Source organism: Myotis davidii, unplaced genomic scaffold (genome assembly GCF_000327345.1).
Source record: "Myotis davidii unplaced genomic scaffold, ASM32734v1 scaffold591, whole genome shotgun sequence".
NCBI classification, from domain to species: domain Eukaryota; kingdom Metazoa; phylum Chordata; class Mammalia; order Chiroptera; family Vespertilionidae; genus Myotis; species Myotis davidii.
The window spans coordinates 3701219-3727467 of NW_006284340.1; the positions used below are offsets into that span (position 1 = coordinate 3701219).

At 41.0% G+C, this 26249-nt stretch overlaps 1 protein-coding gene across 1 annotated transcript in view; it reads left to right on the top strand.

The window, feature by feature from the left end:
* The window catches only part of ASTN1 (astrotactin 1), a 299182-nt gene that overhangs the window by 61952 nt on the left and 210981 nt on the right, over window positions 1-26249 (top strand). The window lies entirely within an intron of this gene.

The following is a 26249-nucleotide window of genomic DNA, read 5'->3' on the forward strand; positions in this document are numbered from 1 at the left end:
CCGCAGACTATGCAAACACCTAAGTGACCTCAGTGGTAACCAGAGCAATTTGCTGTGAAGTTGGTTTCCACTGAAATAGCAAAACACTCCCTGTAATTCAGCTGGGTTGCAGACTGGGAGGAGGTCACTTGCTCTTCGGCTCATCTAAGGAGTCTGTGCAAGCCTTGGAGGGGGAGAGGGGTAGGGGAACAGGAGTGAGATGCAGAGCGGAGGTGGAACATTCACGGCAAAGTGTGCTGAATAATTTTGCACCGAACACCTCCAAGTTGCCAGCCCCTTCCCTAGCTGAGTGTTTTGACCCCTATTGATGGGGCCTATCTGATGGGACCATGATCATTTGAGAGCTGTTGCAGCCTTGGGGATCATAGGTGACATCCCCAAATTCTGCCTTTCAATGGGGATTTCTCACCACTGGTGGTGAACCCTTCTTTGCTGAGCAGTTGTCCTTGTGTTTGCAGAACTGAGGTGAGGGCTTAGGGTGATAGATGTGTGATACCCCTAAACCTCTCATCCAAACCTTTTATGTGCCCCCACTCTCCATCGTAGCAGCTGTATTAGGGAAGATTCCCTTCCCATCACTTAGAGCAGTAACTGAATGTTTCAGCAAGCACCAAGTTTCCACTGAAGCCACCTTGCAGAAGAGATTTGAGTTCTGCACACACCTGCAGGGTTTGCTTTATAAATACAGTAAGTTCTCAGCATCATCGAGAGGTTCTGCAACTGCAAGTGAAATGACATATAATGAAACCAGTTTTACCATAGGCTGGTTTATATAAACAAGAGTTAAGTTCCTATGGCATCTCATCAATGTTAAAATGAAATGAAGTTGAACAAAATGTTATTTGAGGACCTGCTGTGCATCATTTCTGCTCTTAAAAGTGATCTGCAAACCAGGAGTATCAGCACACCCCGGGAGCTTGAAATGCAGAATCTAAGGCTCCACCCCACCTCTAGCCATTGAAACCTATAGTTTCACAAGCTCACAGGTGATTGGTATTTATTTTGAAATCTGTGAAGTACAGCTTTTGGTGTCAGGTGCTCCTCTCAGGGGCATGACTGGAGCAAGCCTTGTCTTTGGAAGTAACCTTAAATCCAGATCATAGCTCTTTACCTAATGATGCTGGTCAAGAACCTTGACTTCTATGTGACTCAGCTCCTGTAGCATAAAATCATGCACAAGGGCGGTTGTGAAAATTCAGTGAGTTGCTGCATATCAAGGGCCTAGCAAGGAGAATGGAATTGCAAAACAGTCTCCTTATGACCAAGTCTTCTCATTTAAGGGACCTTTGAATAAAACAGAATAAAACACCCCACTTCCATCTTCAGAAGGCTAGCTTTTATAGAAACTGGTATTTTCAAGTGTCAATAGAAGATTCCATATAATTTCATGTTGCTTGATTGATCTGCCCTCTCTTATTCTCAGCCAGGCTTCCTGAGCAATCTTTTTGCTCAGTTATGTCTACTTCATAATTAAGGACAAGAGACCTGCCTCTTGCCTGGATTAGAGGCATCCTGGAATCAGGACCTTTCACACATTTTTCTCTAATGTGAACTGTGGTGCAACTCCAAGGGCTTTGGGCTTTAACAGGCATGGGTCCAGACTCTGGCTCTGCCCTTTACTAGTATATGATGTGGCGGAGTTGTCTAATTTCTATGAACCTTGGTTTCCTTATGTAGAGAATGGAGCTGGCAAATCCTTATCTCCTAAGGTCATTGTGAAGAGTAAGTGAAAATTACATACAGCCCAAACCTTGCTACATAGTAGATGTTCCATACATATTTATTTCCTCTTCTCTGGTATCCAGAAATAATTAACCATTTGGGTGATAATTAAACTAATATTTATTTTACAACATCACTGGCAGAGAAGGGTTTGCATATCAGGGACACACACCTAATTTTTGCTCCTCTTTTAGCCCCTGGCCACTTCAGAATTAGAGCTAATGTGATGTTAGACACACTAGCCAAAATGGTATGATGATGCATTGGTCTTGTGACTCATTCTAATTAACTTTGATATGTTACCTGTTTTTATACTTTGGAACTCATTCTAACTTAGTCCTTGTTTGATCTTTATAATGTATTTCAAAGGTCTCTTTGTACATTATTTTTCCTCTATAAGCCTTGTGGTGGCCTTTGGCCAAAAGCAGTAAAATTTTGACCTAGTAAAATCCCTGTTAATCATTTTTTCACATGTCATGTATAGTTCATATTTACCCTACCAGCATTGGGTAATACTATAAATATTATAGTTCAGAGAGAAAAATACTGTTGTTCGGAGAGCAAAAATAATCAAATATTAGTGTGTTTTATAGGTCGATAAGTGAGGCAGGGGAAGGATGGATAAGGGAGGGCAAACAACCAGTGAATGACAAGTAGTGGAGGAGGAAAATACTCAGACATGTAATGGAAGGTGAAAGATGCCTTCAGATGAGCTTTTCAGGGAAGTGGAAAAATCAGTGAATCTGGGAAACTTGGCTGGACTATCTATTTTAGTAGATTGGAAATTGGAGTGATGAAAGCTCTTTCACCAAAGGTGGTGAAACAGTGGAGAGAATCATAGAAAATTATGAAAGGAAGGACCCAGGAGAGATCTTCAAGTCTGTCTTCTTTATCATGAAGCATGCCTACCCGTAGACAGTTCCAGACAGATGAGAACCCATTTTTGCTTTTAAACAATGTTAAAGGAAGATATTCCATGGTCTCTTGATTTCAATCAGCATTTAACAATTTTGAATGTTTTTAACAGTTTCCATTCACAGAGAGCCTTTTCTCTGAAATCTAACCCAAGTCTCATGTTTCTTTCTCAACAGTGATTTTTATAGATAGTATATTGCTAAGACCTGGAGTTTTAAAATACCATTCTATAGCGTTCTCACATCCAGTGCAGTCAAGTTAACTGTCTCTTGAGATTGTGTATGTGTGTAAAATTTTTCTCCTTTAAAATCACCTTGCAAGTTTTATCTGGTTTCTGACAAATGTAACACATCTAACAGTTTCTCACAAATGTAAGATCCTAATATGTATATTCCTTTACTTTTTTTTTGAACAAATGGATTTCTTAGATTTACTACCTATTTTCTGCAAACTTCAAGTATATACTTTTAAATGTAGCATACCATATTTGAAAAATCAATATTCATAATTTAATGAGTTTCAATTACATCTAGTCTCAGTCTTAGTTTTTACCAAACTGATAAGGCCTGACAACCTGTATTTATTCCAGATGTTTTTCAGAATCAAATAACCCCACACTCTGTTGAATTTCTGTTTTTCTATATGCTTGTTCTACTTCCTTTTCTAGCTCATCCTTCATTTATTTCCTCACCACAAAATTGGAGTTCTTCAGGTCTCAGCCCTAGGCCATCTGCTTGTGCTCTGCCCAGCCTCCAGAGGTGACCTCAGTCACTCTCTTGGTTCCCGTTGCTACCTAGATTTCTACTTTTGCTAAATCTGTACCTCTAGCCCAATGTTTTTGTGAGCTCAAGAGCCATATGTATATTTATATACAGAATATGAGCACTTATATGTCTTATGGGCACTGAACATTAACATACCCTTAACTGAGTACACCATTTTCCCCTGTTCCTTCCATACCTCTTCCTTCTGTTGTCCCTACTGCAATAAATGATACTAGCTGGTATTCACAAGAGCAAAAGATGGAATCAACTCAAGTGCTCATCAAAAGACGAATGGATAAATGAAATGTGCTATCTACATACAATGGAACATTATTCAGCCTTTAAAAGGAAAGATGTTCTGACATATGCTACATCATGGATGGACCCAGAGACATTATGCTAAGTGAAATAAGCCAGTCACAAAAGGACTAATATTCTATGATTCTACTTATTTGATGTGCCTAGAACAGTCGGATTCATAGAGGCAGAAAGTTAGAGTAGGGGCTGCTGGGGACTGAAAGGAGGGGGGATGGGAATGAAGAGTTACTGTCTAACAGGTTGGGGATAGGAAAACAGGCCTGAAGATGGATTTGGTGATGATTGTACAACAATGTGAATGTGTTTAATTCCACTGAACTGGCCACTTAAAATAGTTAAGGTAGTAAATTTCATGGTTTGTGTATCTTACCACAATCTTAAAAAGACCAAAACAAATTAAAGAAACGTTAAAATACACCACAGAAAGCAATCTTCCAAATCCAGAATGTGGAATATAAAAGACAAATGACTGAGTTTCTCTAGGGGCATGAAAACAAAAGAGGAAGGATGGAGGAACTGTTATGGAATGCAGGAGGCCTGAGAGACAAAGGTAAATTAATTTTTGGAAGTGAGTAAGCAATACCACCTTCTACCTAGGCTCTTCAGCTATGAAGCTGAAAGTCCTAATTGAACCATCTTGCCTTATATGTCCACACATGTATTCTGCTTATGGGAAGTCCCCTGGGTTCTGACTTAGAAGCAAACAAGCTCCAGAGGATTTGGATAAGGGAGAAATTTTATGTTTTAGAACTGTAAGGTTAACTTTACAAAGAAGTGGGCCTGCTAAGGGCCTCGAATGCTGGGAAATCCAGAGTTACATAAGAACTGGCTGTGGGAGATCAGATTCTAGAGAGAGGGCTAGATGAGGATGGGGTGGAACAGGCTGGATGCCTGAGTGTCATTGATGGATGGGTTGCCACAGGGAAGCCTTTTGACCTGACCTATCTGGCTGCACTGGCTTCTTGTGGAAATGGTCCCTCTGGAGTGGGGTGTGCATCCTCCACTTGGTTTGAGTCACATTTTGTTTTGGAGGTAGGCCAAGGGTTATGCACATTTTATATTCTGTGATGTATGGGAGTCAGAAAGAAATTTGATCAGGTCTAATTCTGGAAGCTTCTAGAAGACAGGAGTCATGCTATGCAAAGGAGTGGGTGATCTGAACAAGTTGATCATAAAAGGGTAGATCTTACAGGAGAGGGGACATTTTCAGTGTTCTAAGACTTCCATGGTTGCAGATGAGGCCCCAAAGGGACCTTAGTTTTAGAAGACACACAAGTAGGATGTACCTGATAAGTAGGGAATCTGGACTAAAGTGCAGTGGAAACCCATTTGAGAATTAGGACTCAACAGACAAAGGGCAAGCTTATCCTCAGGGATGTGCACAGCACTGGGGTTGACGTGTAAGTGGGATGGAACATCAGCCTTTGGTTAAATCGGTTGCAACCTCTTCTCCCTGGATCTTCATTTTGAATCCCCTCTTTTGTGACAGATTACTGTTCTCCACTTTCCTTCCTATTTTTGGACCAATCCATCAGTCACGGTCCCAGCAAAAAAGAGATTATGTGCCCCAACTGAGTATTACAGAATTTACTGAGGGATTATTCAGAAAGTACAGGAAGGAAAAGTGCAGTATGAAGGTAATAGCAGCCAAGTATTGTGGCTGTTTGGAGACAGCTGTAACCTCCACTGAGGGACCCAGCCAGCCCCTGGGGAATCTCACTTTTCTTTATCCCTCTGCCCTCACACAGGTTGGTCTCCCTGGGCACACAGCCACAAATGGGCTGGCCCTCTTAGAGTTCCATGTCACTCTCTTACCATCTCCATTTTGGTGTCACTGCATTTCTCCTGAGCACAGTTTCTCAATTTTCCCCCCTCTCCTAATTCTGTGTTTCTATTCTGATATATGCTTATTTATTCATTTGAATTTTTACAATGGAATATATTTTATAGCCAGTTTGGTCCTGCCAGTCTGAACCTGAGCTATGAACCTTCTACCAGAACCTCTCACTACATAACGCACTTGGGAATAACCAGCTCCTGGTACTGATTGTGCCTCAGGATGTCTGGGGCAGGGACTGAGCATCCTCATTGCTAACACACTCCCAAGTGATGCCCGTGCACCTGGTTCCTGGGCCACATTTTGAAGAACAAGGCACTGCATGATTTGAGAATGGTCTTTCGATCCACTGCCAGCTGCCCCAAATTAGTTAGGTGCGGTCATGGGAGGGTCCACCTTTCTGCTGAAGGCCTGCAACCTGCTCCTTCATTATTTCTTGGCTTTGCCACCAGTTCCCAGCTTCAGGTGCAGCCTGTGCCTCAAAATTTATGCCTTCTCTATGGGATTTGATGCTGCTCTTCTTCCTGGACTTGTGAGAGAATAGTGACAGAAAATTACTATGATTATCTCCTGGGAATGGTGTCTTACAGTCCTGTTATCGGCCTCCCTGTTGCTGTCATTTGTTTGAACACTGTTGGGCTTGATGCTTACCTGAGCCAGATAGGATGATGGTGTTTTGGTGACTGGATCAGTGAATTGCAGGAAAGGAGTCTGTAATCTTAGGGTAAGTTACCCTTTTTTACAGGGCAAGGTTACAGAGACTAAAATTTGGGGGTATCTTAGCATATCCTTGGTCCTATTTTTCTGTGGAATTTTAGCGAAACCTATAAACAGCACATTTATAATAATAAAAGTGTAATATGCTAATTAGACTGGATGTCCTTCTGGACGTCCTTCTAGACGACCTTCTGGATGAAGCCAGGGCTGCAAGGGAAGCCCGGGTCCTGGGTGCGAGAGGGAAGCCTGTGCTGGCAGCGGGGGAAGGGTCTACTCTTGCACGGATTTTGTGCATCAGGCCTCAAGTATAAAGTAAGTGACCAGTTTGCCAGAGACAGAAGCTCTACAAATAGTGGGAAAAGTACAGGGGAGGGAGCAGTGACTTGTCCCTCTGAACTGTGTTTAGACAGAAAGCTGATATATCAGGGAATAACACTCTGAAAGCCAGAACCCAGGGAAGATGCAAATGGGATGTCAGGGACGTTCATTATGGAATGACTGTGGGTGCCACCGGGCCTTGTATCCTTGGGCTGAGACATCAGTGAGGCCAGTGTAGTTAAACACGTGGGAAGTTAAGGTAGAGAGGAGGAATTAAAAAAAAAAAATCTGTGTCAAAATCAATGGGGAAAAGCAATAACATTTATGAAAATAGCTATTTTAACATAAAGGGTACAAAAGTACTGTTTACTGAGTGTTTACAATGTGGGCACTTCTCTGCATATATTCTTTCAGATCTCCACACCAACTCTGAAAAAAATAGCAAAAGTAAGAGCTCAGACTCTAAATTGCCAGGGTTTAAATCTAGTGTGCACCAGTTCCTGGACATGTGGCCTTATGGAGCTTCGGACCTCTCTGTGCTGCACCTTTTCATTCAGTGAAATGGACACAAAAATAGTAACAATCTCATAGGGTTGTCTTGAGGAACAAAGGGTTTGATAAGTGAAAATTGCTGAGATGAATGCTGGCATAGACTAATCAATGCTAACAATCATTATTATCATCTAATCATCTTCAATTTCCTGCTTAGCTGTGAGTTCTTCCCATGAAGCCTGGTTGTGTCTTCCAGCTTGGTGAAAATATGGTTTATAGTGCAATGACCAAGTTAATGATGGTGGAGGGGAGTCTTAAATGTGTTGAGATATTCACAGGAGATTTTCTCTTTGTGTTTATAGCATCATCATCTATGTAGAGAGGAATAGAAGAAAAAATGATTTGGGACTTAAAACATAATGGTCACGATTCTTTGGGGTTCCGAGGAACTAAGGTGAAGGAAATCCACACTTGCAATGGTGTATTGAGGCTCTTCAGATGTGGGCATGGTTCTTTTGGAGAACAGAAAGGCACTAAACTCTCTTAAAGAACCATTTAGCCCTTGAATCTGGAAGGTATTTCAGGCAAGTTCGGTGAGACTTGAAAGGTAATTATTCCTGAGTATCTAGTGGAGTACCAAGTATTGGCTAAGTCCCATCTAAGCACATTATTTAATCCTCTCTCGCTCTTTGATGGTAGCTAAGTGTTTTCACATAATCCCCCATCTGTGAGGAAGTGATGGGCCCAGAATTCCAAGGCAATTCCTGTTCAAGGACAAACAGCAAGTCAGAGAGAGAGAGAACCCTCAACCCACCTTAGCCAGTTGGTCTCCATTCTGCCTATTAACTCTGTGAACTGGGGTAAGTGGTTGGAGAGGCTGTCCATTTGGGAAAAATAAGCTTATTTCAAGATGGTACTTGATGAAATGTAGGGGTGATCAAGAGGGATAGAGATACGGGCCAGAGGAGTACTATTTCACAGTCATAACGCTGGGGAAAACAAAACGCCATCTCATGGAAACTTTTTCATCTCACAGATGAAGAAGGAAGGGCCAGACCTCAAGGTCATTTGCCCTTAGTGTCAGTGTGGAGACAAGGACCTTTAGCTGGGAATGGAAGGCTGTGAGTTTAAATGTCCATGAATTCTTCTAGTAGGAAATAGTTAAATCGGAAAATCATTCTTTTTAATTATTGAAATCATTTATTGATTCTGAGACACTGTTTGGTGAACATAAGTGAAGAATATTAATAGATATGATATATGGCTAACGCACCCCCTTATTGACTTCTGTGTCACAACATAAACATGCATTGCCCAATAAAACATGACTTTGTCTTCATAGCATTATAAATAAATTATCAAGGGCTTTTGGTTTCTGCAGCCCTACCTTTCATAGGATTGTAATTAAAAATAAAGGAATGTGCAGCAACTTTTAGCCATAAATGTCAGGAGTTTAATGAATAACTGGAAAAACTCAGATGAAAAAATATACTATTTGCTGAGGGGCATTTGAAGGATGGCCTTTAAGAGGGCCATCACCTTTGTGGTTGCTTATGCATCTCACCAGCTGTGGCTGAGGTCTGTGCTGTGGAGAACCTACCCAGAATGGCTGCCATATCCTGCTTGTTGGATGACCATGTGCATTGTCAAGGCCTGGGAGTGGTTCATCTCATCCATATCTAACTCAAGCCTGACCTACAGCAGGCCCTGTTCAAATGCTCCTTGGGTGAATTATTGCTCTCCAGGCCATACCCTTGAACTCCAAAGCTATATCATGGTTTGTATTTCTTATTTATTTAATTACTGTAAAAAATTTTTTTATTGATTTCAGAGAGGAAGGGAGAGGGAGAGAGAGATAGAAACATCAATGATAAGAGGGAATCATTGATTGGCTGCCTCCTGCACACCCCCTACCGGGGATCAAGCCCACAAGCCAGGTGTGTGCCCTTGATGGGAATAGAACCCTGACCTCCTGGTTTATAGGTCGTTGCTCTATCACTGAGTCACTCTAGCCAGGTGGCTTGGATTTCTAACTGAGTTGGCCTAGGGATCTGCCCAGAGCTGGAGTATCTGTGAAGGACTGCAATAAGAGAGAGGAGGACCCAGTTTAATGAGCAAGGGCTCTGGTGTAGGCCATACCTGTAGTTTACCGATGCCTTCACTGTCTTAGGCAAGTTACATTGTCACTTTGACCCTCCTTTCTTTAAAAATGGCAATACCTGCTTTTTAGGGACTGGTGTGATGACTGACAAACATGTAAACTGAAGTCACATTTTACACAAATAGCCTGAAGGTTGCTCTTACTCTGCCTGCCACCAGATGGAAGCCTCAAAGGAGAGTCACCTGATCATGAACTAGCGATTAAGTTCAATTTATCTACTAGTATTGTTTTGCTATTTTTGTATAACCGTTTAGTATCTACTGACCCATCTTGGTAGCTCCCCATATCCCCTTCCCTGTTTTCATCTCACATCAGTTTTTTTTTTATCAATATATTTTATTGAATTTTTACAGAGAGGAAGGGAGAGGGATAGAGAGTTAGAAACATCGATGAGAGAGAAACATCGATCAGCTGCCTCCTGAACACCGCCCACCGGGGATGTGCCCGCAACCAACGTACATGCCCTTGACCAGAATCAAACCCGGGACCCCTCAGTCCGCAGGCCAACGCTCTATCCACTGAGCCAAACCGGTCAGGCATCTCACATCAGTTTTGATTTAGAGTCTCTATGGCTGCTCCCTCCTAACCAGCCCTCCAATGTTAGGTTCATTCAGTGCCCAGTCCTGCAAACACTGCTGGAGAGGGTGCACAGGACAGATGCCCATTCCATGATTTTCTACGCAAGCACAGGGCTTACTGTACATATCCTCTAGATGGTAAGTTTCACTCTCATTTTTTTTGTCTGGCTTTTTGATCCATCGAGTTGGAGTTCCCAAATATACCAGTAAGTCCACATCATTGGTTTCCCCTAATACAGTGGTTGGCAAACTGTGGCTCATGAGCCACATGCGGCTCTTTGGCCCCTTGAGTGTGTCTCTTCCACAAAATACCACGTCCGGCGTGCATGTACAGTGCAATTGAAACTTCGTGGCCCATGCACAGAAGTCAGTATTTTGTGGAAGAGCCACACTCAAGGGGCCAAAGAGCCGCATGTGGCTCATGAGCCACAGTTTGCCAACCACTGCCCTAGTGTTTCATTATGAGTTAGGAAGTTGCTCTGAAACCTTTTCTGTGGGAGCTGAGAACATGTGCAAGACCAGCACCAGTGTGCCCTGTTCAAGGCTCCCTGTACTGATAGTAACACAATTCTTGGTACTTGCAGGACACTTCTTTATGCATACCTTCTTTTAACACCCTCAAGGACAGGTAGGAGTTATCATCCCTTTGCAATCTGGGGATATGAGGTATGGAGAGTCAGATACCTATCCTAGGTCCTAGCAGCAGCCATGGTGGTCAGGGAATAGCTTTCAGTGAAGGCGGCTCCCAGTCTGGGTTGTGATACTTCAAAGCAGTGTATCGGGTTTACCAGTTCTCTGAAGGCTTCTGGATTGGCACCATTGCTTTTTCCTCTTTGGATGTGGCCAGCTCTGCAGTGCTAGGACTGATTCCTTCTTGGTCTAAGGGAAGTTAGACACATTGAATGTAGACATCTAACCTTTTGCAGCCTGCTTTTGGGAAGAGCTCTCAGAGCACCCCTTGGATACCACCATTTAAGAAAGAATATTGGGCTGGAGAGAGAAAGTGGTCTGAACTAGTAGAGAATTATTATAATCTTTTACCCTCACTACATCAGCATTTAAGACTTATTTCCCCAGGCAACAGGGTGGTGGTGTTCTTTTCTTGCAGTTGGAATACTCTCTGATATGAAGATAGAATTGAAGCAGAGTTGAAAAGACGTCTTTGGTTCTTTGCTCTAGACATTTTGTCAAAGAACTATATCTGTAGAAGCTGTGTGATATAGAATGAGCCCGATGAGTCAGTGGTCCCAAAATGAAATCTTTCTTTCTTCATTTAGTGGCAGTATAACTTGCAGATGAAGCACATAGGACAAGTGCCCAGTTAGTTCATGTCCCCAAATGATGAGTGTTCCCCAAATATATCTGATTTCTCATTGTAATTAGTGGGACCCATCTCCGCTACCACAGCCTGCCAGCAATCAACTTAAAAAAGACAGACTTGAAAAAAAAAAAAAAAAGACAGACTTGAGTTCACTCATTATCCTAATAGGTCCATTTTTAGTGTCTGAAAACTGAGACCCAATCTTGCCTTGGGGCAAAAAAAAAGTGCCTTGGTTCCTGTATAAGAATGTGACATTTATACATTCAAAGTTTCTCATTTGCAAGCTGGTTACTAGTTTCATAAGCAATGAAGAGGGAAGACTAGGGCAGGGGAGAAAAGGCTGCCTATGGGTGCAGTCATTCTTTATCTTATTGATGGGCCACCTGCTAATTTGTCACTCTCACTCATGTTTTTATAGGAAAATTTTTAGGGCTTTGGATTTTTCTAATGTCATATACATACACTCACATAAACTTATAAATCATAAGCATGTAGGTCAATGCATTTTAAAAAAGGTAGCAGCCCTGTATAACCAGGACCCTGACCAAGAAACAAAATAGCATCCCTCCATCTCCCCCTCCTCTACCCTCCTTGTGCCCCTTCTACCACCATCACCACCCCTAGGGAAACACTAACTTGATGTGTAATGCCATAAATTAATTATATTACTTTTACATTTTATATGAAAGAACCACAGTGCCAACTTTTACATGTGTGGTTTCTTTTACTCCATTATGTTTTTTTTGTGAAAATCTGTGTTATTGAGAGTAGCCGTAGATCATTATCAGTGCAAGTAGTATTCCATTGTAAATATATCAAAATGTATTTATCCATCCTGCTATTGATGACCCTTTGGGTAGATTCCAGATGGAGGCTATTTTGAATAGGGTTTCTATGAACATTCTTGTGCATGCCTTTTGATTAATGTAAATGTATTCTTGTCACATACATTGTTAATTAAAACACAATGCAATAGACAGTGAAAAACATCCTCAGTTTTGTTTTGTTTTTCCTTTTTGGTGGAAGTAGGGTGGGGTATGGAAGTGGTAGGGACAAAGGGAAACAGACCAGAAGGAAAGTTAAGTACATACCTATGAGTGGAATTCTTTGCTCATAGTAGATGGACAAGCTTAGCTTACTTGTCTACTGCCAAACAGTTCTCCAAAATTAGGGTTTTGGTTTTAAAAAGACAAGGTTATTAATGGCAGCACTGAGACAGGACACTAATAATCATCTTATACTTAGGAATGGAAGCACCTTTCTTAAGCTGTAGTTTACATGCTGCTTACAAATAGAGTTTCAGTACTCAAGTTCTAACCCTGTAGTTAGCTGTCCTTACCCATTGGTAATGATTTTGTCTCATCTTAGATTCCTGAAGGCAGAACATTTTCCATGATGGTACTAACCTTTCTCTGGATGTGAAAACCTCAGCTTGTTCATTTTTATGGTATAATAAAAGCCCACTTTTAGAAATTGGCCAGCAGGGTATCAGTAGAAAAAGTCTATGTGTATGCAGTTTCTAAGCTATCTTTACCCTGCTTGTTCTGTTTGTATTACTGGGAGCTGTCATTTGTCTTAAATGTTTTAATGAGTGATATTTAGTTGCCGTAGGCTTATTTATTTTTTTTAAGCTAAGTACACACACACACACACACACACACACACACACATTTTAATGCAGAAAGAGATGGAAAATCCACTAGGCAACCATATTGTCAAAACATTGAATTATCCCAACTTCAAATACTTTATTAGTTTTTATTTTAATATTAATATTTATTCATAAAATATCTATTAAGCATCAGCTATATATCAGGGACTTATGATATAGAAATAGGTCATCAGATTCCCACACAGTCAATGAAAGTCTCTGGTGTCTGAAAAACCGATCTGATATTTTACATGATTTTCCTTTTTAAAATAGAATAAATAATGGAAGATAGTATATGGTCAGACCTGATGTTTTTTAATAATCTGTGCAGTTCATAAAATATAATCTTGGACTTTAAAGACAGATTATACATTGTTTGTTTGTTTTTTGCCTTCCTGTTTTTCCTGGAATATAATTATATGGAAAAGCTGTTAAGAATTATGTTTTTGGAGGAAAATAGAGTGCCTAAAAATCAGCTTTGGAGTGTTTGTAAAAAAATACTTGATGTTTAATTTTTACTTATAGTGGTACAAGAGATTATGTGGCATTAGGTGTTGTGATGGTCATTATTGAATTGACTATCCAGTGCATTGATGTTGCGTAATGGGAATGTATATCCTTCCCTAGTAACATGTATATTATTCATAGAAAAAAATGGTCTTTCATGAAAAGGCAGCTAGTCTCTTAAGAGAGCGGAACCTCCTAAGTTGAGGTAGCTTCTAATAGTGGTTTTGATTTGCTATCCGAAGTGCAATTACAGGCTCATTTAACATTAATAGAAGGTGATCTGAGTTCCTTCCTGACCTTTTGGAATCTCAGTCACACACTGGGTCACTTAAGAGTTTTGGAATGAGTATGTAGCCAGTTAGCAACAGGTCATGGAATGAGCATTCTCACCTTTATTTCCCTTGTGGATCTACTCAGTAATTCATTTCCTTTTATTGGGGTGGATGGAGAGAGGGACTGGAGATCAGTTTATTGCAGAGATTATAAACAGTGATTTTCAAATTCACTCTTCTACTTTGTCCCCTGTTTCTTCATTCTTTTCTATTCTGGATTCCTAATTTTCTCCTTCCTTTTTTTCAGCTGTTTGCTTATTCAACATTTACCATCACAATACCTAATGCCATGTAAAGAAAATTCATATTTTTAGAGTGCAGGGAAAGACTGAGGCATAACAAACTGACTTGTCCAGAGGATCCAGAGAGGTAGATAATAATAACTAAGTATAGTGACCCTGCCCAGCCCGTATGGCTTAGTGGTTGAGTGTCAACCTCTGAACCAGAAGGTCATGGTTGGATTCCAGGTCAGGGTATATGCCTAGGTTGCAGGTTTGATCCTCAGTAGGGCGTGTGTAATCAATAAAATAAATCAATAAAAATAGATTTTTAAAAAACACACAAAAGAATAATGACCCTTTGCATTCCCAAATTCACTGCAGCATTATTAACTTTAGCCAAGATATGGATCTAGATGTCCATTGATAAATGGATGGAATATATATATGGCTTAATCTTAAAAGGAAGGAGACTCTTTCATATGCTACTACATTGGTGAACCTTGAAGACATTATGCTAAGCGAAATAAGTTATCACAAAAGGGAAACTACTGCATGATTCCACTTATATGATGCATCCAAAGTAGTAAAACTCATAGAAGCAGAAAGTGAAATGACAGCTGTCAGACTGGGGGGAGGAGGAAAGGGAGATTGCTGCTCATGGGTACAGAGTTTCAGTCTTAAAAGATGAAGAGGTTTTAGAGCTCAGTTGTGCACCAGTGTGTATATAGTTAATAATACTGGAATGTTCACTTAAAAATTATTTAGAGAAGTTTTCATGTGAAGGGTTTTTTACACACACATTAAGAATGAAAGTACATATTGTGAATGTCAGAAGGACGAAAAGGAAAGGCAATGGGCCTGAGATTCTGTACCATTGAACTGGTAAGAGGAGCAGTGGATTAACTCAGAGACGGCATATGCACAGGCAGCCTCTCTTCATTTAACACCCCCTGAGCACATTTTCCTGGCACTGTATCCTCTTGAGAGGAAGGATGTACGGTGCCTAAGGAGTGTGGTTTGGTGTCAGACAGTCCTCTGATTATGAATTGAAAATTGTCTTCACTTCAATGAGCCTCACTGTTTTCATCTGTACAGTGGAGGACAATATCTTTTGAAAAGATTATATGTGCCCTGACCAGTTGGCTCAGTGGAAAAGATTATATGTGATTATTTGTGTGGCAGTCTCAAAGGAAAATGGTCGTACTTGTGTATTAACATGGAGGCAGCATTGGAACATGAGGCTGCAGTGACTGAATTATGGGAGTTGCCTGCAAGTTCCTGAAATTTCAGGCAAGGCGATTTCCACAAGGCAGGCTCTCTTGGAAGCTGTTGTTAGCATTAGTATTTGTATGTAGGTCTGCACCAAAAACATAAATACCAAAATGTAAACCTTGAATTAAATTTTAAGACCTAAATATCATGTGTCCAAACACACGACTGAAAAGCCAGCCATCATCTACAATCAAGAAAAAAAACCCTGAACTTTAAAAAACAAAACTCTTGTTAGTCATTACCCTGTGGGAAATGATTGAAATCCCTCTTTCCTTTGTTGATTTTTTTCTTTCATCTGTTGATGAACTCTGCCCACTGTGTCATTTTCCAACCAGAAGAACCCTGGAAGAGCCAACCTCATGGGTGTGCATAGGCTCTTCTTTTTCCTGTCTTTGTTGTTGTTGCTGCTGCTTGGCCTTGTTCTTCCAAAAAGGGCTAATGTGACATCTCAGAATATTAGCTCATCAAAAAGGTTTCCCCTTCTCTTACACTAAGAACTATGTGATTGCTCTAGGACTTTGCAGTTCTAAGTTGGTAATAATGTTCATAGCGGCATTATTCATAATATTAAAAAAATGGAAGCAATCCAAGTATACATCAACTGATTAGTGAATAAACAAAATGTGCTATATTCATGCAATATGCTATTTTGCCATAAAAAATGAATGAAGTATTAATATTTGCTATAACATAGATGAATCTTAAAATCATGATGCTGAGTGAAGGAAAGAGAGAAAAGACCACATATTACATAAGTCCATTTATATGTAAAATTAGTGTTTGCCAGTGGATGGTTAGAGGAGGAGTGGGACTGTTAATGGAGTAGAGTTCCTTTTTGGCATGATTAAAATGTTCGCAACTAGATAGTAGTGATGGTTGTACAAGTTTGTGAATATATTCAAAACCACAGATTGTACAATATAAAAGGGCACATTTTATGGCATGTGAATTATATCCCAATAAAAATACATACTTATCATAATTACAGGTTACATGAAACTAGCAAAGGGAATATTTGCATTGGAAGGCAGAGATGGCAAAGTCAGTACTCAGAAGAATCTTGACAGATTGGAAGGATAGGCTCAATCTGACAAGGTGAAATTTAGCAGAATAAACATAGAATCCTAGAACTGCATTCAAGAAAAACAACTAATAACAGCTGTATAAAAATAATTCTAGGCTTTATTTTATAGGGAGCTTGATTTGAGTCAACAGAATGTCACATCCTGAGAGGTTAATGTAACATTTTCAGAATTAAATACAAGTGTAGTCACGCCAATGAGGAATTAACATTTTTTTTTTGAGAGCTTGTCAAATGAAACTCAGACTTTTAAGGTCAGTTTTGGTTGCTGTGTTTCAGGACACATCTAGTTCAGTGGGTGAATCTAGTCCAAATACAAATTATAATTGGCTTTTCCCAAAGTCTGTTTTCTCATTTGGAAGTATTTGGGTAGAAGAGGACGCTCCCTTCCCCACCAGGCCCATCACACCTTCATTGCCTTAAGCAGAGCCAGACTCACACATGTATGTTAATCAACTGCTCCTTTCTAACATCTGAATTCAGCTCTCCTCTCCACCCAGTCTCAAAGGCAAAGGGTCCCAAAACATGTTGGAAGGATAAGGAACATTTGAATGAACTAGTTATGTTTGATCAGAAGAAGATCTGGAACCCATAGGAATTGACTTCAAATATTTGAGGGTCCTTCATGCAGATGTGGGAAAAGTCAAATAGTTCAAGAGATTGGTGGATTGAGGCTTCAGAGAAGATATTTTGACTCATTGTAGAGAGTATTTCAGCTGAACTCCCATGGATGGGTGGTCTTTATCCAAAGGTGAAGTGCTGATAGAGCTTTATTGGCACAAGCTGGGTGACCATTTAGATGGAATTTATGATCAGATGGAGACAGGGTCAAGATGACTTTTGTAACTTATTCTAGATTTCATCATGATGCTAGTTATCTGCTAAGCCACCCCACAAGTTTATCTATTAGACACTCTGCTAGGGACTAGAAACATCAGCCTATCTCATGGGTCTTGACCTTTAGGAAGCTCACAGTTTAAAACGGGTAAGAATGCCAGCACCATGGAATTATTTTGAGGATTAAATGGTATAATTTTTATAAAACAATATCTATGTCTAGCACAGGGTATGTACTCAGTTAATGTTATGATCTTTTAAATTAGGGGAGACAGAGAAAGTAAGTAAATAGAGTAAATGTGAAATGTTTGTATAGTAGACCAACAAGGTACTGTTGTGTCGTTACTGATTGTTGGTACTATGAGTTCCCTCCATCCAGCACATTGTCATTTGGTGATGATAGGCTCTTAAGGTAAAACTGAAATTCATGGATTATTGGTTTAACTGTATATAAATCACAACTTTCTAACTTCCGAGGCCTTGTATTGTGTTGATGATGGTAGTGGTGATTAAAGGGTGTATTTATGAATGTATGTGTGCTTTACAAATGTGCATATGTATGCTCAGGTGAGCCAGGCCAAACTAATAAATGGGTAACGAGTACTTTTTGTGTCAGAAGTGACAAGATTGCCCTATTTTATTAAACAAAGTAAAAGCTTCAGTCAACCACTGACTGACTGGTCACCCAGGAAAGGTGAATGTTTTCAGTGATTTCTAATTTCTATTTTAGTGTTTGATTTCAAGTCCTTTTCCAAGGGCCAATTTTGATAAGGGTTGCAGGGTTGTTAAAGAACTCCCATGGGGCCCAGTGGATTTATGGTGCTGTAGAGAGTGTGATCAGTGGGTGGAGAACAGGCTCTCAAGTTGGGCAGTGCAACTGGGAGGCCAGAGTGTGAGGGTCATAAAGGATAAACCCACCCTCAGGGCATGTACCCCTCTGTGAGTAGTGAGTGCTACTGAGGGTGGAACAAGTGTGTAAGCATGTGTATCCTGAGATGTATCAGAAAAGTTTCTAGTTTTTTGTGAATTGGACTCTGAGAGTCGAGGAGTTCTTGTACTTGGTCTTATTTATCTCAAAAGATTTTCAGGGTATAGTGTTTCTCTCTCTATATCCCTTCCTCCTCTCCTTCTCCTTCCCATAATAGCTATGGATCAAAGATTAATACATTAGCCCAATGATAACATGGCTTTAACTTCCCTCCATAAGAGCTTTTCTTATTTGGAAGGGTCAAATCTGGACCCATTCAGAAACATCCAGAAACTCTCATGGGGGTCTTCAAGGACCACCCAGAAGTGTGAGCTTCCTCCTGAGCAGAAAGACTCTAGGCATCAGACAGAACAGAGAGGAGAGGGAGCTCCAGGTCTCTGAGTTGATGAGGTGAGGGCAGCAGCTCCTGGGCTACCCCTCTGCCTTTGAGAAGGACTAGCTGTGGCTGGTTACATCAGCCTGGAAAAGTCAGCATCCTCTCTGCTTGCTCACTGCCCAGTATCTTCCCCTTGTCCTTCCTTCAAAGGGGAGGAGAGAGTGGTAGAGGGAGAGAGAAAAGACACACATGCAGTAAGTTTGTGAATCCTGAGTCTGGGCCAGGTGAAATAGTCCATATCAAATGAGCATTACTCTTTTCTAAATCTTAATAGAAGAATTTTGATATTTTTAGTACCCCATTTTGTTAAGGAAGGATGGAAGAGAAGAAAGGGGAGAGGGAAGAAAAACTCCACACGTGTTTGTGTATATTTATTCAAGCTTGGAGAAAGGTGTGCCAAGCTACAATTTCAGATTTTAATATTTGTTACTTCTGGGTATGGGATTGTAAGGCAGAGGGGCAGAGTCTGGCTTCAGAATCTTCAGGGTTGTTTGATGTCTTTGAATGAGCATGTTACATTTTCAAATAGAAATGTTTCAAATCATTTTTTTAAATGATAGGATATCAATGGAATGTAGGAGTTTTCATAAAAATTAAAGTAGCATCCCTTGGTTTGTTGACAACATATTTTTCCTATGTGAATGTCTCGCCCACCTTCCTCATCTTATTGATGGTAAACTGGCCACATTGAGGAAGGCCTCTAGTCGGGTGTGGTGAATGTCACAATTGTGCAAACTCTCTCTGTCTTTGGCTTATTGGCCTGGTTCCTGGGCTCTTAGGGTCCTGCCCTCACACCCCACTCCCACCTCCTGTGAACACCAAGAAAGCTTGGCTGTACTATGGGAATGAATACTATTCACTCTGGCAGTGGAACTTGGTCTTGGCTTTTTGGCCATGGCAGAAGTGACAGGTAGGCACTGAGGTAGGAAACCTTCTATTCTCTTTAGGTGCTTAAGTAGATTTGCAGTCCAATTCTGTAACATCTGAGGTGGTCAAATAGATTTGTAAAATCCAAGCCTTTAGGCCTGAACTGAACGGAAACTCTGCAGCACATGAGATTGATTCCTCATCACTGGTGCCAGAGTTGAAGATAGAAAAAGATTAGGTGATAATAATACCTTACAGGTATACAAGTGCTTTAATCCAAAGCCTTTTGCAAACATCTGGGCAAACTCCAGGACCCAGGCCCAACTCAGCCAGTGCTGGAAGGCAGCCATTCCAGGAATGAAGCTGCCTTGGGGGTCAGCAGGCCATCCTCAGAGAGACCTGCCTCTGGACTTCACTCGGTGAGGTAAAATGAGGACTGCATCTCACAGCAGCTGCAGGGACACTCTCTGAAGGCAAAATGCAATTACCAGAGTAGAAGCTGGTTTGGCAAGTGGGGATAAACACTCCCCAGCTCCCACTAGCACCTTGGGCTCTCTGAATGGCTTCAGCAAGATTTGGGGTTTTATGTTTCCATCCTAAAGTTGGCTCTGTGTGAAACACGGTGGGCCACAGGGACATTGATTCACTGTAACCAGGGGAAAGGATTTACTAGTATTTCTTGTAAAGCTAGGCAGCCGGAGGGTGGAGGTGGGGATTAGAGGAGATTTGCAGAGTCTGAAGGTTGTAAAAGAGGCCATGGTCACCTCCAAATAATAAATAACATGGACTCTTGCTGAACGCGCAGAATTTTGCACACGGCTTGCTGAGCTCACTGCTGACGACGGCTGCCTCTTCACAGTCAGCATCATAGGTCCTGTTACTAGTCTTGGATCCCAAGAACATCACTGAAAGATGCTTTTTTCTCTTTGAGGCAAGTTTCTCATGCAACCAGCATAGGAGTCTGACAATTGGGGTTTTCTGTGATGTTGTGGTCAGGAAACCTGATGACTTACTACAAGTTGCTGCCCCTCCCCTCCCCTCGGTGCCTGAGTTCTCATGTATGGAATGGAAGGTTCGAATCAAATCAGGATCTTTCCAACTCTTGGGATCCAGGATTTTACTCATATGCTTCAGCTTCCAGGAGAAGGGCAGGAAATGGTAGTGAGGGACCTCTGGGCACATTATCCCTGCTGGGCTCTTCTCTCTGTTGACATAGTAAAGCATCTCTTTAAGGTTTCTTTTGAAGAAAGAGCTTTGCTATTAAAAATAATAGTTTAAAAATAGATGCTGTTTTCTAGTTCTCTCTAGCTATAGTAATCTGTGCCCATGCAAATAGCTTTGACAGTTTTACAAACAAAACACCCCTAGCATGCATATTAGTTACCATAAAAGATACCTAACAGCCTATGGTATCAGAACAAAACCTTCTTTTTCATTAAACACTATCGATTATAGAAAAATTAAGAGAAACACACAAAAATATAAAGAAGATACTTAAAATCACTCACTCATAACCCAACTTTCTAGAGGTGAACTGTAAACATTTGTTGCATATTTTGCCAATTTTGTATCCATATGACATTTTTTTTTTTAAAGAAAACTAATTTAGTGCCCTAACCGGTTTGGCTCAGTGGATAGAGTGTCGGCCTGTGGACTAAAGGGTCTTAGGTTCGATTCTGGTCAAGGGTATGTACCTTGGTTGTGGGCACATACCCAGTAGGGGTTGTGTAGGAGGCAGCTGATCCATGTTTCTAACTCTCTATCACTCTCCCTTCCTCTCTGTAAAAAAAATAAAAAAATAAAATAAAATCAAGAAAATATATTAAAAAAAGAAAATTAAGCTTGTATTTTTACACAATTTTCAACAAGTTTAAAAAATTATTTGAACTTACATTGCAAGTGATTTGCCACATCATTAAATGTTTTTTGAGACATGTGATGGTTAATGGCATTTAGTATTAAAGAGTATTTAATCTTGTTTCCATAACTTTCTTTCTCCATCCCCTCTTCCCATGCTGAGACATAGATGGATTCCAGGGTCCTCATATTCTAGAAGGAAAATATTTCTTTGGAACATTCTTTTTCTACCACGTATATCTATTTGAAGTTTAATTATTGACGTTGTTGGTTGGTATACTTGTTTGTTTGGTTTTAGGGTTATGGCTGTTTTTCCTTCTTGAAAATTTATATTCATGTCTAAAACTAGTTAACATGAGAAGAGAAGTAAAGGTGGAGAAAAGAGTTGGATGAATGGATTCATGACACTAAAGAGAAGGTCCCACTAGAGAGGCAAGAAGGGGGAAATAAAAACCTAGGAAAAGGTGTATGGGGGAAGGGCAGGGTGTCTCTGCTATTATAAAAGACCAGACATCTGAAAGCCTCCATAATATAGAGACATCTTTGCATCAGATCATACTTACTGAGTTTGAATAAAGATTCCATTTCTGAGGAACACAAAATCAGCTGTGTAGATCCCCTTCCCAAGGGGGCATTATGAAAGGCTTGAGTGAAAACCACATGAATAATATAACAGCCTAGTTGCTAATTTTTGTGTTGCTTCTAACTAACACCATGTATTAGTGGTGTTAATATAATAACAGAATTGGACAGGTGGCCAGACTTTGTTATTTCGTCAGATAATGAGGGGGTTCCATTAGGTCCGTCATTTCCCATGACAGACAGCAGCCTACCTGGGAGCCACTGAGACAGTGAAAGGTGTCTCTGAGGTATTTGTGGTATTAGTTAAAACCTGATAGGAATTCTGACCTTGCTATTGAAAGGAGAGAGAAGAGAAAGAGGAAACCAGGGACACTTACATATTCCATGCCTCCCCTGTGCCAAACATTATCTTCATCTCAGTCTCCTCTAACAACGATCCTGGGAAGCAGGGATTCTGATAGGTGCACTTTGCTGCTATAGCTGCATTTTATAGGTGAGGAATCTGAAGCTCTGATCAGTTAAGTAGCCTTTCCAGGGTCATGTGGCTTGTAGGTGCCCAAATACGTTTCAAATTCATACTGCCTGACTTCAAAAACTATGATCTTGTCACTGGGCCATATGGCCCCAGTCAGATATGTCTTTGAATAAAAAGAACAAATAAGTATAGTAAAGAGGAATAAGAAGATGATACAGGCTCTCTATCCATTTTTTTTTAAAGATATCTGAGAAATGTGGGGCTATTTCATCTCTAGGTCCTACTCCAACATATACAACCAAATGTTTTTCCTTCCTTTCTTCTAAGATGTCAAGGAGCATGATGAATCCTTTAGTGCAATCACGTTGCTTTATAGATAAGAAATTGGGGCCCAGAGAAAGGTAATTGGCATGTTCAGTATCATTTAGATGATTAGGAGCAGAACTGAATTCAGAACCGAAGTCATCTGTGATCATATGAGACAAGTATTTGTAACACCTAACACAGTGCCTGGCCTGGGTCAATACCAGGTCTTCCTTCAGAGATAGCAAGTGAGGGAGAGGATTAAGGGCTCAGGTAAAATAAACAATAGCTTTTCCTTTAAGTTGGAATGGTTATGAAAGGAAAAGTGATGATATAACAAATCTTGACATGAAAGACAAGGACATTAATGGAGTTCACCTTTCTTATAGGTAGATTGGGGTGATAGATTTGAGTTATGGAAGGAATTGGGCTCAGAATGTACCCACTCTAGAGATTCTTATTTTGGGAGAGACATACTTGTTGGCAGGTCTGTGGTTGGGAAGTTCCATAAATCCTTGAAATAGCCTGGATCTTTGGTGGGAGGCGTGTAGGCCCTAGGATTGTGGTGAAGCATAACCAGATGGTTCTCTTGCCCTTGCTTATTTTCCCTCCTAAGTGGAAATTGTGACACCCCCAACTATGCCTCCCTCTTCAGAAGTGTGTCTACAAGAACTTCTTCTACTGATGTGGAACCGAGCAGGACTATGCTTCACAATCACAAGTATATGACACTCCAGAGGGCAGGGCCCCCTATTTGCAGATATTATTAGAAGACTCCAAAGTAGATACTTTTCATCTCCACAGAAGAAAAGTTAAAAGGAACAGGTTTAAATGACAACAAGGGAGAATTTACTCTGACAATTGAAGAAAAATATCTTAGTAAGGTAGGATAAGCATGTTGTGGAGAAGGATTTGGAGGAGGCTGTGGGACACCATCCCTAGAGACCTCCAGGCTCTCACTGGTCTGGGTCCCTGCAGGGCAGGGCAGAAGAACTTCCTGCAAGGGTTGGTCCACATGGTGTTAAGATTCCCTTACAGTTCTACACTTAATTTATAATCCTGTTGTCCTGACCCCAGTGGTTATCACTGAGGGAGGACCACTTAAGAGACTGTGTTAATGATTGAGGATTTGGGGAAGGAGCAACACACACACACACACACACACACACACTCATACAAAAGGGGGAAAAAGAACTCTTCTGTGGCCTTTTAGGGATGTAATGGGTCTTAGCAAGAGGAAAGCATTTCATTCCAGGGGTTAGAAACGGAATGCCTAGCCCCAGTTTTATACAGAGGAAGCCGAAGCCCCAGTTGCTGTGTTTTCATTCACTTCTGACTTTACTTGGAATTCTTAATTTCCAGTACCTGAAAACAATGGTTTCATTTTAAAAGATGCTATGAAGCATTTTTTTCCCTTAATGACAGAAAGAAAAGAATGATGCTTTTGGACATACAGGTTTCCTACAAGAATTGTGGGAAAGTCTGAGAGCTGTCATCTCCTAGTATTGGGTGGTGCCAGAATGAGGGTGATAGATCACTAGTGTTGAATTTGTATATGACTACCAAGACATTTATACTCTGCCCAGTCAACCAAAAATGTATGGCCCTGGACTCACATAATAAGGAAAATACACGGATCCATGGCCAGTTGTTGGCATCAGGTCACTAAACCTATTTCTCCACATATTAAATGAGGCTGCCTTGCCTCTCGCTACAAATGTAATAAAATCTAGTCATGCAACCATGAAAATAAGCATTGGCCCTTAACCTGAGGGCTTAAGAAGTCAAGGCTAATGAGAAACGGGCAGTATATAAAGAATCAATAGAATTTCCTCCTCTTTACCTTCAGTTTAATAGAAATTTGGGTGTATTTTACACAGAGAACATGTGCATTGCACAGGTGGGACGTAAAAAATTGGAAATATTGTGCATTATTAAGAGGAAGAGTGAGTAAATATATAAATGGGGATATGGGCAATGAAAATCTTATGGTTCTAATAATTTTTTGTCTAGTAGCAAGTAATGAGGTCCCAATACCTTAGGCGCATCTGTGGTGGTGGGGCTCCCTACAGGAGGAGGGAGAGTGTTGAAGGTATGCCAGGAGTACTTAATGAAAGGTACCTTAATAAAGAAAGCATTATTCTTGGGATTTAAATCAAAACCACCTACCCCCACACCTGAGGAGTGGGAGGGAAATCCATGCTGTTTTGGTTTCTTTGAAGGCATGAGAAGGGCCAGGTCCTGGCACAGAGACCTGCCCTGATTCTCGCTTGCCTTTTCTTCTTCTGGTGTACTCTTTGTATGTGTGTCCTTGTGACAGAAAGATCAAGAGGCCACTTCAGAGGCGCTTAAGCTTCAAATAGCCTTTTCCAAAAATAACAAAGGTAGAAGAAAGAAAAGAGAGCCTCTTGTGAGTGGAAGCCTGAGCTAAAGAGAAAAGCATGAAGTGAGGGTATAGAGGTGTGTCACTCGCCTGAGAGAGCCCAGGATCCCACCCCTCTCACTTAACAGAAGAGGAAACTGAGGCCCAGGAAATCCTTTTCCTTAAAGAATAGTGTTGTCCCTGCTATCATCCTTGCCCTCTAACCTTTACACATTTGCACACTCATAGATTGAATTTATTGATTCCCGTGGCTTCAACTGACCATAACTTGTTATTGATCTTAGAGGAGAATTTCCCAGGTGCTTCTCATGAGTCCATTTCCTTATCAATGGGTCATTCCTATGTGGAGGTCTAACATGGAATTGAAACTCAGCATATCCGACCTCCACTGTTTCACCCAAACTTGCTTCCTATTCTTTGTTTCTTTCGTAGGGAAATGGTATAAAGCCCATGGTAGCCTTTCAGGGTTATCCAGAGGTCTTCCTTTCCCCTTGTCCCTTCATTCCCTCATCTCCACATTCAAGCAGTCACTCACACTGTTAATATCCCTTCCCCTTCTATTTACCTTCTGCCTTTGCCCTATTCTCCTTTCTGTACTAGTTGATTTTCATGTCTTTGGTCTCAGTTCTCCTGATCTTCATATTCCACAGCCATCTTTTTAAAAAGCAAAAAGCAGGTCTTGTCTTTCACTCTCTTTAGCCTGGAGAGTAAAGTTCAACCTCTTAAGCACAGCATAGTGTCCTCTGTAATCTGGCCTCCAGTGAGCTCTTCAGCTTCATGCTGCCTGCCCTGTGCCACCCGGATGTTCTCAGGAGAGTGCCCTGCTGTTATAACCTGGCTCCATAGCATAGCCAAGAGGATGGCCAGAGTGTCTTTCACTTGCCATGCATATTCTGCTGAGATGACCATGCTTACCCTTAAACTTAGTACACATGTCACCTCTTCTTCTAGACCAGTGGTTCTTAACCTGTGGGTCGTGACCCCTTTGGCGGTCGAACGACCCTTTCACAGGGGTCGCCTAAGACCATCCTGCATATCAGATATATACATTACGATTCATAACAGTTGCAACATTACAGGTATGAGGAAGCAACAAAAATAATTTTATGGTTGGGTCACAACATGAGGAACTGTATTTAAAGGGCCAGAAGGTTGAGAACCACTGTTCTAGACCTTTGTGACTCTCAGGAAGAACTGGGTACTCTTTCCTTATACTCTTATTCTGTCATATACATATACTAGAGGCCCGGTGCACAAAAATTTGTGAATTCGGCGGGGAGGGGGAGTCCCTCAGCCCGGCCTGTGCCCTCTCACAGTCTGGGACCCCTCGGGAGATAACGACCTGCTGACTTCGGCCTGCTCCCGGGTGGCAGA